We start from the raw sequence: 14,637 nt of genomic DNA on the forward strand, positions 1-14,637 counted from the left end.
CTAATTTTTAATTTTGATATATTAATTATATATTACAAAGTGTGGATTATACCGTATGGTTAGTTCAATATAGGAAAATACCCATTTTTTAATTAAAAAATGTTAGATTCAATTATATGATATGACTCATATAGTGTGATCAGTTGAATCATATCAAGAATCAATTTGGATAAACCATTATTCATCCACCAAATATTCTCTTAAATCGTATTATACAATTTGAATCACATAGTATGAGTACTAATAATGATTTTATCTGGATTTGTTACTTAATCATCAAGTCAAAACAGGCAAGTTTATTAGTATTCATATAGTATGATTAGTTAAAATTTTAAATTTTAAATTTGCCTATTATTATAAATTAAGAGCTTATAGTATATGTTTATTAAAATAATTGATCACCTTGTATGATCAAGAACCTACAGTATGATTAGTTATGCTAGATATTAATTTTGTTAATTTTATCAATCACTTGATTTAATTTTTTGGAATACCTAATCATACAATACGATGTTGATTGTATAGTATGATTTAAGAAAGAAATAAAGTATTCAAATTTTTATCCTCATTTGTTGGTGTGTGCTTGGTTGTCTTCTCAATATGCACCTGAATACTAAAAGACTCAAGAAAAGAAAATTATAGACTTGTATTATATTAACATGTATAACAATTGCAATTCTTGAGTTCTCACATTTTGACTTGGCTTTGTATATGTTGTGTGATGCTATATTCCTTGTACCATTCCAAAAGTGTTAATAGCACCAAAAAAAATTTATATATTGAAGAGAATAATAAGTGATCTAAAAAAATAATATTTTAAATCATTAAAATAATAGGTCATGCTTACGAGTTTTAATATTGTCGAGTATGTATATAAGTTATACCCATATATATTACTGGGTTATCATATATGTGCTACTTTCATATATTCATATATTATGTTAAATGTCATTTTTACATGTTGAATATGATTATGTTTCTTTGCTCAAGTGATGTGATGTACCTATCATGTTCATTTGGCAGATGTGAAGGATGTGGGAGATGTTCATATGTGATACAAGTAAAGTTATAAGGACTCTTACATGTATATGTACATGAATTCCACCATCCGTCATTAATAAATTTGAGGTGCTTAAGTGGAGATATAAGTGGAAGTAGAGTTATAAAAAGAATTAGGATATATATACTCCATCTATTTTTAGTAGGTGTAAGATGACCAAGTTGAGGTATAAGTGAAAGTAGAGTTATAAGTAGGCATCGATACATGTGCATATGCATCATATTTTATATTAATTGTATATAAGTTATGTATCTCATGTGATAGTTTAATTTAAGTTTAAATGAAGTTCATGTTGTTGCCACATACAAGTTCAAGAACTGATCATGTTGATGTCACTTACAAGTTCATATTGTTGATATTTACTAGTTAATTATAAATGCATATCATTGACATGTAACCCTTGTTAATAATTAATTTTATTGTTGAGATCATGTTATAGATAGAATAATGTATAATTCTACATCACCTTAACTGAACTATAAAACTTCTTATTTATTTTATTGCAATTTATTTGAAATTATGTATATTGAATACTTTAGTAGGACTCAAGTAGCCTACTGAGCAAATGGTTTGCTCACCCTATATGTTCACATATCATTTTAAGAAATGGTAAAGCCCTCATATATTAGATTAAATATTTATAAAGTCAAATTTATATTGAGGTACATTCAATATATATGTATTATTTTGATAATCCAATAATTTATGTATGTATTTTAATGAATTGAAAATGTACTGAATTATTATATATGATTCTTTTTTAAGTAAAGTGAACAATGATGTATATGTGTATATTTACTATATTATGGTGAAATTAGTTGGCTTTGGGTGCCAATTATTGAAAAATTAAATTAGAAATAGGAATAATTCTTTCAATTAGATTCTAGGTGTGACAGTTCAAGATTGGATTTTATATTTGTTTGCGTGAAAGGTGAGGGATGATGTATTTTTAGTAAAAACTTAGTAGTTTAGTCCATGAAGGTTGGGTAGTCGGCTTCAAGCATTGAAGGAGAGGGGTGATTCCTTCAACACTTATCACTTTGGTGAGTGATAAGTTTACTTATTTTCTTTAAACCTATTTATATTTTGTTATTGAATTCTCATCCTATCATTACTCTATCATTTCATACCATTTTCCTAACCAAATTCCAACAAACCCTAACCCTGAGCCCATTCTAAACTTTTTGTTGTCATGGATGGAGTAAACACGACCTAATCTTATTCCATTGGCCATTTTAACTTAAAAATGGTGGAACCCTCCAAAATGAATATATAAACATTCATCTATCATTCAAAAGTGTTTCCACTTTCTTGCATGAAATAATACTACCATGAAATAATTTCCCCATCTCTAATTTAAAAAATATTTTATCAACTACTTTATTTAATTAAAACATTAAATAACTTTAAACTTTCTCAAACTCATTTAGGTGGATAATACGACCATGATAACCCTATAAAAGCTTTCATATGATCAGATGAACAATCGATTCGATGTTGTAATTATTAATTGTTCAAAATTTTTAATAAGTAGGATTAACATTCAAAATTTTCAAAAACAAAAAAAAAGAATATTTACACCATGTTTATACATCTCCTTGATTTGTTTTAGAATTTTGTAGATTATTTAATGTGATTAATGATATAATATAGTTGTTTTTATTATTTTTGAATTATTTAACATATTTAAATAAATCTAAAATTTTAGAGAAATTTTGCTAATATCCTTTTATCTAGAATATTCATCATATTCATCTCTGAATTTTTCTAAGATTTAATTTGATTATTTATATGTCATTTACTTATTTTAAATGAATACTCATTATTTAAAAGATTTTTAATTTGCCCTTGGGTGGGCCTTTTTGTCATGGCATGCATCTCATGAATGTGCCTTATTGGTCTAAGCATTTATTGTGATGTATTTTAAACTTTATTTTAATAATTAAAGTAGAAATTATTTCAATGATTAAATTAATAAAAATATATTAAGTGCTCTTAAAAATTTTAAGATTACTAAAGCATGCCATATCATACAATTACATGTATTCATATGATTTTTTAAATGCAAAAATTAATTTTTATAATCTAAAACTCCTAATTTGCCATCATTTAAAAATAAGTGATTTAAGGAAAATTAAATTTCATATATTTTTAACTAAATCAATGCTTGTTTTCAAGTTCGAAGATTATTTCATGCATGTTTGAACCTATTCCAAATTACTTGGATTTTTCTCAATTTATTTAATAATTTTCTTAATTATAATAACTTCTACAATAATTCTAATTTTTAAAAAATCTAAAATATTTGAAAATGAACATTACATATGCATGATTATATGAACAAGTTAACATGAACATCATATATATGCTTTACATGATGAAATCTTCATCATTGAAAAGCTCCTTGTTAACTATAATAATAATTAAACTTTGAATTAACCTGATTAATTGAGATTTAATTTAGGCTTCCAAAAGTAAACATTAAATAAGGAACATCTTCAAATATTTTAGAGGATTTCTTAAAATATTTGGCATTTTAATAAATTTATACCACTAAGGTAATAATTATGGAAACATTTAAATAAGTATAAAAAATATACCCTATATTATGAAAACATTTAAATTTATAGCCTTAATATTTGACAATATATCCTATATTAATTGGAGTAATTTGAAGTTATGTTAATTAATTTTGATCACCGTGAAAGTTCAAATAGGTTGTTAGACATAAATATTTATCCGTAGGCTAACCAAGAGGGGGGTAAATTGATAATTTAAAAATTCTCTTAGAAAATTAGAAAACCGATTTTAGATTTAATCACAATGACAAATTTTCTCAAAATAATTTTTCAACCACAAAATTAAAACTTGCAAAAAATAGAAATGCATTAAAAGTAAAGATAGAAAAACATAGAATTTTATAGTGGTTCGGTCCAACTAGACCTACGTCCACTCTCTGAAGACTCCCTTTTCAAGTATTACACTATACCAAAGTGACTCTTCTTTTTCTCCCACAATAAGGCGGAGAAGCCCTTTCAATTAACATCTCTTCCACTAATCCCAAATGCGGCAAAGTACCATCATGTTTTCACAATCTCTCAGTGTCGGCAGAGTACTAGAGTCATTTCACACCCTCCTAGTGTTGGCATAGTACCAGCATCCTTTCACACCCTCCTTGTGTTTCCAGAGTATAAGGGTCCTTTTAAACCCTCCTAATATCGGCAGAGTACCAAATCTCCTTTGAAAATCTTCTTTCAAGAGTCTTCAAGAAAGTAGGGAAGAACTTTAAAGAATAAGCAAGAGATCCTCAACGTTGGGCAACCTTATGAATCCTCTCATAAATCTCTCTTAAGAGATATCTCACTCTCCAATCCCAAGACACTCTCCCAAACAATTTCCAAGTGCACTCTCAAAAGAAATTTGTAGTAGGAGCTATATCAGTCAATTTTTAGGACACTTAAATATGAAAGACAGAAAAAAATGTTCAGAAAACTAAAAATTTCAATTTAACCATCTTGAATTGTATAGTACAATCATACTTCATACATATGAATAATTCAAAAAATTCTTATACAATTCTATACGAACTGATTTCATACTCTGGCATTCATATGTACGAACTGATATCGTACAATACGAACAGTTCAAAACTAAACATATTCATCCAATTTCAATTATGTACGAAACCATTTCATACTCTGGTCGTCTTCTATACTAACCCTATTTCGTATAGTCCAAATTAATTAAATCAAATCATGTTTCATATGGTACGAAAATGGACAAGTCCATTTCATACTCTGGATATCATCTGTACTAAATTAATTTTGTACAATATGAACATATAAACAATTTTACCTATTCATATGGATGAATATGTATGCACACATTTCATATTCTAGACATAATTTATACAAACTAATATCATATAATACGATCAGTTCAGAAGATGGTGAGTTCATTTGGGACGAACTGGTACGTATCCATTTCATACTATAAATGACATCTATATGAATCCAACTTTGTACAATATAAACAATACAAAAGAAATTTCTAAAGGTAAGATTCAAATAAATTCATTATGGAGGAATACTCAGGTCAAATCATCCAGTGCGATTGAAGAATCATACATTATAATTAGTTTTAAAAATACAAGTTTTGACTCACTCCCCTAGTGTGTGTGTGTGTACACGGTTATCCAATTACAATCACACTCTCTGAAACTCAAAAAAAAATAGAAAAAGTACAAACTTTAATTATAATAAACACCCAATCTAATCTACATTGAAGTCTTCAGTAGTCTGGAGTATGATTTACTTGAAATATTAGTACACACAAACAACACAAATAAGATTTTACTAATATGTGTTAGGAGAAATAATAATCAACACAATAATATTTTGGTATCATAAAAAACTCACATGATAGAAAAGTATAGATTTGAAAACTAAGTCGCAACACATTGGTTAACCATTTTGAAAAAAAATCCCCTAATTATCTTCTATTAATTGTAATTGCTCTCATTGTTAAGAACATTAGGGTTTAACTTTGACTTTAAATGTGACCATCCACTTGTGTTTGATCTTTGTAAAATAATAATTTTAAGATCTTAAATATCAATTTCTTGAACATCAACATCAATTTATCATTTTTCAAAAGAATTTGAAAGTTTTGAATTATTAATTTTTATAATTTAAGGAGTTTCTAGAAAAATCTTAAAATTATTATTTTTAAAATTTGAACTATTTATATCTAAATCTCATTTGATTTGATTAAAATTTACTCATATCATTTTTTTATATTGGAGACTACACACATTTGTCAATATTCGTAGCTTGATTATTTGACATATAGAGGGTTATCTAGTTGTTGCATTTACATCTTGGTCTTTCAGTTTGATTAATTTGAACTCAACTTAATAATATACATTTTAAAATTGATTAATATGAGTGAAGTTTTACACATTATATGTTGAACCCATTGATTTTCTTATTAATAAATACATGACTATACTTTTTATGATGACTTACATAGCTTTTTAGGATAGTTAAGCCTAGCTATTTCTACTTTCTAGGTCTCAATAACACTTGATTCCATAACACATTATCTTTTAAACCACTTCTATACACCATTATATTCTAACCTATTTGCATCACTAGCATGCATGCATCAACTTGGTTGACATCTCATTATAATTTAACTTCACAATATAGTTATACAATCTTAAGTATATTTTTCCTTGGACTTAGCCATGCCATTTTGGTTGAGTTTATTCTTAGCGCAAACATATCCTTCTAATTTCCCTTTCCATTCTTCCCAATCATACCCTTTTAGCTAAGAATCTTCCTAAACCAAGTCATGCTCCTATGATTGGGTCTACTCTTAATATGGTCATACTCTTTTGACCATATTATCTATCCTCTTAGTAGTGCTCGTTTAACTAAGAAACATCATGAATCAGCCATATTATGGGTTCATCTTTAGAATACTCATACCTTTTTTACTATGATTTTTTTATTCTATATGTTCTTTGGTATCTATCTTTTGATTTGGTTATGTTATTTTAGCTAACTCTACGACATTTTAGTCATGCTCTATTAGCTAAAATAAATCCAATTTGGCAATACACTTTTGGTTAAGTTATCCCTTGATATAGCTATACCACATCTAGTTGAGTTAATCCTAGTAGGGTTATGCCCTTTTGATCTTAGTACTACTGCTCAGTGGTTGTTCTTACTATAAAAAATATATCCATAACACATTTGAGACTCATCCCATCTTAATCATGCATTTTTAACTATATTAATTTTTTTAATCATACTCTATAGTTGAACTCCCTTTAGTTTTGAGCATAAACTTGTACCCATCACATTCTCTCTCTTTAAAGTAAATTATCTCTTTTTGGACTTGTACAAAATAATGGATAATTGGAACCCTTTCTGAATGTTTAGAACATATCTTTATTTCAAGTATTTGCAGCAATTAAAAATATTTAAATATTGTGCTAGATAGCTACTAGCTTCAACTATCTCTCATTGTATCATTGTCAACACATGGCTAGGTAGATCGAGTCCATTCAGTCTCAATAATTAGCAAATGAACTTGATAGGTTAACTATCATTATCGGGTGATAGTTTATCTGATAACGATAGTTAATTTATCATAATTAAATCTCATATGATTGTTCAAAGAATACAATTAACTTATGGTATGTAACCTTAATCAACTTCTCAAAATTAATTACATACTCAGACCATATGCAAGGTCATTATTTTAAAAATAATAATTTAATTTTTCTCTTTTCAAAACTAATTTTTGAATTTAATTACATTAATGTGATAGGTTTTAGTTTTGGTAGATCCCTTAAGATACATTAATTTGGTAACTTATCTCAATCTATGAGTTAACCCCTATTGCACAAAGACTTTTAGTGATGTCAATGAGGGACACCAGCCTTATTTGCGATGATGTGCATTGTTGTTGATATTAATGACATGCATTAGCTTTGATAGACATGGCAAGTGTAAAGGTTTGTGTCGATAATGAGCTTTAGAAATACATTAATATATATTTCAATGATATGCATTGTCCTTATTGGCAATGACTTGCGTTAATGTTAGTGCCAATGATATGTATCGACCTTATTAATAATGACGTGCATCAGTGTTATTGACAATGGAAGGCATTTTCATTGGTATCGATGATGTGCATCAACTTTGTTAGTGATTGTGTGCACCAATGATATGTATTTTCCTTGTTGGAAATGACATGCATCAATGTTAAAGTCAATGTTGTACACATCTTTATAGACAATTGTGTGCATTGACTTTGTTTGGTATAAGCTAACAATGGCTGTGACATGGTATATCAAACACTAGTGGTTAGATCACTAGAGTTGGGTGATAGTACTTAAGTGATATGAAAGTTCGTTAGGGTCGTTAAACCCTTATGAACTAGCCTGAGGCTTTGCTAACCAAGAGAGGAGGGGAGATGAATTGATAGTTTTAAAAACCTTAAACAAAAAGTACAATCTTTTTGTAATATTTTAAAACATAAAACATACGATCACCCACAAGAAAATAAGTGTGAAAATTAAAGTGTAAAAATGTAATAAGAAATAGCACACCAGATTTTATAGTGGTTCGTCAACTTGACCTACATCCACTCCCCGGAGCATCTCCTCTGAGTATCATACTAAACTCAGTAACTATCTTTTTGCTCGCATAGCAAAGCGGAAAAGCTTGTACAAAAACTCCTTTCCACAGATCCCAGTGAGGCAGAGAACCCGACTCCTTTTACTTTCTCCTAAAGTAGGGAGAGAACCCAAACTCCTTTTACTTCCTCCTAAAGCAGGCAGAGAACCTTGATCGATTGTTGAAGAAGACCTCCCTAGAGCCTCCAAGGAACTAGAGACGATGACTGAAGAAGACGACTCAGATCCTTCATTGGAGTAATCTTTATGAACCCCTCATAAACTCTCCCTCACAAGATCCTCTCTCTCTCTCTCTCTCAAGCTCTAACTATCATTCTCTTGGCTCTCTCAGGTCATGACTGTAGCAAAAGATTTCACCTTGAATAATCAAGAGATCTTATAAAGAAGGGCTTAAAGTTTTCCATAAATTATAACAAGCCGTCAAATATCGTCCAGGACTATTGACAGATCATCCTGTATGATCAGTATATTTTCATCCCTTTCAGCCAAGATGATCTGGGAGGCCTACATGATTAGAACTCTTATTTTTTCTAATCATCCAGACATTGTCCTATACGATTAGTTCAAAACCCTATATATCATTCAACACATCATTCTATTCATCCAGAGTCATATATGTTGAACGATGAAGAAATATAACATATCATTCACAACGATCCTTAAATCATCCTGTATGATTAGTTCAAAATCAAATATTTTCATCCAACACATCATTAGGCTCGTCTAGTTGATCTAGGAGAAGACAAAGGTTTTTATAACTAATCATCTAGGATGATCCTGCTATAATCCAGGACGATCCTGCTATCGTCCAGGAAGATATGATCTATTCAATCAAATCTTAATTGCTTTTCTTAATCACCTGATTAATTTAGGCATGATTGCAATAAATCATCCAGGATGATATGGGTTGGCGGTTGATTCTTTCTGATTACTTAACATATCGTCATATATGATTACTTAAAATAAAATCATATCAAAAAGAGTTAATGGCTAATTTTTTCTGATGTGAGTCTATCGTCCAAGATGATATTAATATCGTCCAGGACGATTTGCTTAATTCAGTTGTCTTAACTAGGATGCCATAATTAAAGTTTTTATTTTTAACTGATTGTCCATGATAATTTTGGATCGTCCCGGATGATATAATCCAAAAACAAAAAAACTCTAAAATAGACAGAATTTTTCCTCCTGAATGTGTGTGTGTAAGGTTACTTAGCATAAGATCCACTTTATTACATTTGACTCAAGAAAAGGTAAAAAACTCTTGAAGTATACTTACAAGCTAACTCAGTGCTAATCTATCCAATGTTGAGCTAGCTTGAATTGTAATTGATTTTGTGGACTTGAAATATTAATAGGGAGGGTAACCAAAATAGATATGTAATAATAATAATAGTAAGAAAATATGAATGTCAAAAATATTTGATATCATCAAAATTATAATCTTTGAATCCATGTTTGCAACAATCTCCCCCTTTTTTATAATTGCAAACATTTATTACGAAATTCAACTCAAACATATTAATAAAGCATAAAGTAAAGGAGAATAGTATGAATCAAGCAATGAAAATTTTACTAAAAAAAAGTAGGTGATACAAACACCAAACACCAGAGTACAAATAAAAAATAATAATACATCAAAACAACACTAACACACAAACACTAACACTACTCCCTCTTTTGACATCACAAAAAGGAGGACGAAGAAGAAAAAAAACAAACAACTTAGAAACTAACAATAGTGCAAGGAAAAAAACCAATAAAAATAAAATATAAAATAACAAAAGACGATAAAAATAATAAAAAGAATGAAAAATAAAGTTTTATCAATGCAAGAATACAATAAATTTTTAATGTGATTGAATTAAAAATTTGTAACAAATGAGTTAACATTACTTAAATCTAAAAAATGATAGAAAAATCGATCATGTTATCCCTAGCTCAGATTCCCTACAATGTATAAAACTTTTGAAAATAAAAATATAGCTCAGAAAGAAAAACAGTCAAGAAAAGTGATCTATTCAACACTTCTTTCTAGAAAATATATATGATAGAGTAATGTACCAAAGTAATTATTCAAAATCAATGATTTCAAAAATCAAGTGATTGAAGATATCAAGTGACATATGAATTTTTTTAAGATTTAAAGGTTTGAAAGAGAAGGAAGCTTGATTTTTATGGGCTCATTTTGTGCCTCTTATCAATTATTTGATGCACTTTGCACATCTTTTGAATTTTGATATACTTTGTGTATCTTTTAAAATTTTTTGGCGATTATTGCACATCTTTTCACTTTTTTGGGGGCTTATTTTACGCCTCTTGTCATTTTTATGAGCTAGCTCCCTTTTGAAACCTTTAAAGACTATCAATTGTGAGAATATGTTCCAGATAATAGAGAAGAAAATCTCACTCTTTAATATAAGGAAGAATATATCATAAAATAGAATAATATTCAAATGATAAATGCAACAACATGATCAAGAAAATCTTGAAGGTGATTTAATGACTTTGAACATTATTCATATGAGACAAATTGCTGTAGGAAGATAGAAAAGATCTCAATATCAAAGTTTTTTTTTAATTAAAAAAAAATTACTTTAAAAAGAAACTTACACCTCTAAAGGAGTTAGAGGAAGGGAAACGATCAATATTGTTTCTTCCTTTAACTAATTTAGGGATGTCAACCATTGATTACAAATTTTAAAAAATACAAATAATACATAAAATATCAATTCAGCAGTGATCAAAAGAAAACTAAAAGGAGCAAAAAAATACAAAACTAAAAACATGAAAAATACTAGCAAAGAAATAGGAACGACCAATCAAAATAAGAAAGAAATAATCAAAAACAAAAGAAAATCAGAAAATAAAAACAAAAGAAAAATAATAAAATATAAGGTTCAGAGTTTAGTAATTATCAAATTTATATACTTGTGTCAATCACACCCAAACTGATCCTCAAGATGTTGAATGTGTCAAAGGCTAGTGATTTAGTAAAGATATTAGCCAGTTGATTTTTAGTTGCTACATGGTGTAACTCAATATCTCCTTTAGTAATATTGTCCCAAATAAAGTGATGCCTTATATCAATATGTTTGGTCCTTGAATATTGGATACGATTTTTAGAGATATAAATAATACTGATGTTATCACATAGAATTATAATTGTGCCAACAGATAATCCTAAATCCAGAATTTGTTACTTTAACCAAATGACTTGTGCCATAAAAGTTTTTAAGGCAATGTACTCAGCTTCAGTAGTGGAAAGTCTAACAGAGTTTTATTTTATACTGGACTAAGAGACTAAGGACTGTCCTATGAATTGACAAGTTCCAGAAGTGATCTTTCTATCCACTCTACACCCTATAAAATTATAATCAGAATATTCAATAATTTTAAAAGAAGTATTGTACCTAGGATACTAGATTCTTTCTTAAGTTTTGAGTCCCTAAGAGATATCTAAGGATTCTCTTAAATGCAGTTAGGTGGGATTCTATAGGATCAGCTTGAAATATAGCATAGAGACAAACACTAGACACTAAATCAAGTAAAGTAGTAATCTAATCATTCTTCTATACTTCTTTTGATCAACATATTTTCTATTTAAGTACTTATATAACTAAACACTAGAGCTCATAGGAGTGTTTATTGTCTTGGCATTATCCATTTTATATTTCTTCAAGATGTCATTAATATATTTTGATTGATTAAGAAATATTCTATTATCCAACTGTCTTATGCTAAATCCCAAAAAGTAGGATAATTCTATCTTCATACTCATCTCAAATTTTTTACTCATTATTTTAAAAATATCATCACATAACTTTTTATTAGAAGATCTAAAAAGTATATCATCAATATGAATCTGAATAATGAGTAACTTATCTCCTTTTTTTTTTAGAAAAAGGGCAGTGTCTATGCTCCCCTTAATAAACTCCCTCTCTAATAGCAATGTGTTAGGCCTTTCATATCAAGTTGTGGGTGCCTGTTTTAATCCATATAAGGTCTTTTTTAATTTATAAACAGGATTTCAAAACTTAGGGGTTGCTCTATAAACACATCATCTTTTATTATCCCGTTTAAAAGACACTATTGACATCCATTTGGAAAAGCTTAAATTTCTTATAACAGAAAAATGCTAGTAGCACTCTAATGGCTTCCAATCTAGTTATAGGGGTAAAGGTCTCCTTAAAATCAATATCTTCTAGTTGGTTGTACCCCTTAGCCACTAATCTTACCTTATTCATAACCACCACACCAGAATCATTCATTTTATTTTTAAAGACCTATTTGATTCCTACCACACTTTGATTCTTAGATCTTTCTACTAACTCTCAAACATTATTCCTCACAAATTGGTTAAGTTGTTCATATATAGCTAAATCTATAATTCATTAGAAAGAGCTTGATTAATATTGGTGGGTTCAGTCATTGAGATAAAGTCAGAGTGGTTTACTTCCTTCATAAGTCCATGCCTAGTTCTAACACCTTTAGAAGGGTCTCCTAAGATCAATTCTTTAGGATGACTTGAAGAATATCGTCAATCTCTAGGCAAAATGTTTTGAGGTTTTACCCTTTCTTCCATATTTACAGTTTCTACTCCTTGGGTAATCTCACATACTCTATCAGTGTTTTGAGGCTATACCCTTTTCTTCAAATTTATAGTTTCTACTTCTTAGGAAATCTCTCTAACTTCATCTTTTTCCTTAACTCTAGATTTCTTAGGATCAGATTCATCAAACACTATATGAGTAGTCTCCTCCATCACCAATGTCCTTTTATTAAACACTCTGAACGATTTCCCCACACTTGAATATCTTAAGAACACTCCTTCATCAATTTTAGGTCAAATTTTCTTAAGAGTGATTTTCCATTGTTAAGAATAAAAAACTTATAACTAAAGACGTGGAGGTGTGAAATATTGGGTGTCCTACCCTTAATGATCTCATAGGGTATCTTATTCAATTTAGATCTAACATTCTATTAAATAAAAAAATAGCACAAATATGGACATCGTCCTATATGATTAGAACCCTTATTTATTCTGATCGTCTAGGACGATGTGGACATTGTTATATAAGATTAGTTCAAAACCCTACATATCATCCATCACATCATTCTATTCGTCTAGAGTCATATATGTTGGACGATGAATAAATATAATATATCGTTCAGGACAATCCTTGAATCGTCCTTTACAATTAGTTTAAAATCAAGGATTTTTGTCAAAAACATCGTTTGGCTTGTCTAGGTGATCCATGAGAAAATGAATGTTTTTATAACTAATCATCCATGATGATATGATCGATTCAATCAAATATTAATTACTTTCTTTAATCACCTGATTAATTTAGGCATGATTGCAATGAATCATCCAAGACAATATGAGATTGTCCTATATGATTACTTAAAATAAAATCATACCTAAACGAGTTGGCAACTGATGTTTTTTGATTTAGGCCTATTGTCCAGGACGCTTTGTTTAACTTGGTTGTCTTAACTAGGATGCCCTAATTAAGATTTTTATTTTTATCTGATTATCCATGATGATTTTGTATCGTCCCGGACAATATGATCAAAAAATAAAAAACTCTAAAACAGACAAAATTTCTCCTCCTGAGTGTGTGTGCAAGGTTACTTAATATCATGATCTACTTTATTACATTTTACTCAAGAAAAAGGTAAAAAACTCTTGAAGTACACTTAAAGACTAACTCAGTCCTAATCTATCATTCTTGAGCTGGCTTGAATTGCAATTGACCTTGAGAACCTAAAATGTTAGTAGGGAGGGCAACCAAAACAGATATGCAATAATAATCATAGTAAGAAAATATAAATGTCAGAAATATTTGCTCTCGTCAAAATTATAATCATTGAATCCATGTTCGCAACATGATAGTGGTCAAGCAATCATACTTTGGCGATAATAGTTGGATGACATGTATCGGGTGATAGCATTCACTAGCAACAATCATATACATTAATCATTGGCCTAGCTCTTTCCAACTTTAAGTCAAGCTATATGTTTGAGCCCCCTCATTTGATGAATGAAGGGCTATTTATAGATTTTTTTTTTGTTTCATTTCGATAATTTGGACAAAATATCCAAGTATTCCCTTAGGCAATTCATCTTGATACTTTTAATTATATATCTTTCTTTAATTATTATAAGCACTTTAATGATATTTGAATTGAGTGATTTTTTATTTATTAGATTTCACTTGCCAAGATGTTTGCTTTGACTACGAACATACAAGATTTGGAGATTGTTTGACCCTTGAATAATATCATAACATTTTTAACAATATTTCAAACGTTTGGATCATTTGGATTTCACTTTTGAAATAGCAAGGATTATCTTATCAAA

The sequence above is a fragment of the Dendrobium catenatum genome, unplaced genomic scaffold (assembly GCF_001605985.2).
Source record: "Dendrobium catenatum unplaced genomic scaffold, ASM160598v2 fragScaff_scaffold_896, whole genome shotgun sequence".
Lineage (NCBI taxonomy): Eukaryota > Viridiplantae > Streptophyta > Magnoliopsida > Asparagales > Orchidaceae > Dendrobium > Dendrobium catenatum.